The sequence below is a fragment of the Ornithorhynchus anatinus genome, chromosome X1 (assembly GCF_004115215.2).
Source record: "Ornithorhynchus anatinus isolate Pmale09 chromosome X1, mOrnAna1.pri.v4, whole genome shotgun sequence".
Taxonomy (NCBI): domain Eukaryota; kingdom Metazoa; phylum Chordata; class Mammalia; order Monotremata; family Ornithorhynchidae; genus Ornithorhynchus; species Ornithorhynchus anatinus.
This window is the reverse complement of record NC_041749.1, coordinates 111,261,208-111,262,657: the sequence shown is the minus strand read 5'-3', so window position 1 is coordinate 111,262,657 and position 1,450 is coordinate 111,261,208.

Below are 1,450 nucleotides of genomic sequence, written 5' to 3'. Positions count from 1 at the left end.
GCATCATGAGAACACCTCATTGAATATGTCAAGACTGGCATTTGTCATTTCTCTTACACCCATGCCTCTGCCTTGCAACCCCTTAGCTTGCACTCATTTAAAGATGGTGGAGTCTGGTTGAAAGAGCCCTGGATAAAGAAACATCATTTGTCATTTAATCACTGTGTGACTGGATAAGTCACTGAACCTTTCCAGGTCTCAGTAGAATGGGGATAAAAATTCTTGTTTCTCTCTGCCCCATGAGGGTATTTTGATGATAAAGTTGGGAATATAGATATTTGAAAGAAACGTGGAATGAAATATGCTGTATAGTAAATCCTCAATTATTTGAAATGACTGAACCAGGCATCTAGCTATTTAAGGTTTCTTAAACTGGAATATATTTGATTAAAATATAGTTAGTCACTACTTTGCCTCTAAGTAAGCAGGTGCCTACAAAATTGAACGATTGGAAAGTGCTGCCTTCATTATCTTTAATTATGCACTGACTTCATTTAGAGAACAGCTGTACATACCCCAGTGCCCAAAGTATACCGCCACTTGTCTGCTGTGTGACCTCGGCCAAGTCACTTCTCTGTGACTCAGTTACCTCATCTGTAAAATGGGGATTGAGACTGTGAACCCCTTGTGGGACATGAACTGTGTCCAACCTGATTACCTTGTATCTACCCCAGCACTTAGTACAGTGCCTGAAATATAATAAGTGCTTAACATATGTCATAAAAAAAGAAGTGGCAGAGAGGGATTAGAACCCAGCTCTTCCTGACTTCCAGGCCTGTTCTCTATTCACTAGGCTACACTGCTTCTGCTAGGCCATGCTGCTTCTGTGCAAAGCACCATACTAAGTCCTTGGAAGAGTTCAACAGAATAAAAACAGTGGTATTTTTAAATGATGATGATTATGGTATATTAAAACGATTTCTGTGTGTCAAGCACAGTTTTAATTGCTGGGGAAGAGACATATTAATCAGGCTGGACACAGTCCCTGTCCCACGTGGAGCTTACAGTCTAAGGTGAAGAGAGATTGGGTACTGAATCCTCGTTTTACAGATGAGAAAACTGAGACATGGAGAAATCGAGTGACTTGTCCAAAGTCACACAACTCCTGCACCCAATCAATACCACTGATTGAAGTGGAATAGCTGGAATTACAACCAAGGTATTCAGAAACTGTGTTCTTTCCAGTAGGCCAAGCTCCTTCTCTGAAACAAGACACATGTTCCCTGCCCTCAAGGAACTTACAATTGAATGGAGGAAGCAGACAAAAATGATTTACAAATGTTGAGAGCAGGAGGAAGAACCAGGTTATAACAAGAAGTAGAACAAATATGTCAGGATGAGCTAGTGGAATAAATAATTGAATACCCAAATAAATGTCTGAATGTATGTTAAGTGCTAAGAACAGGAGTGAAATACATAAGTAGTAAGAGAAGTTGTTGAGTAGATGCAA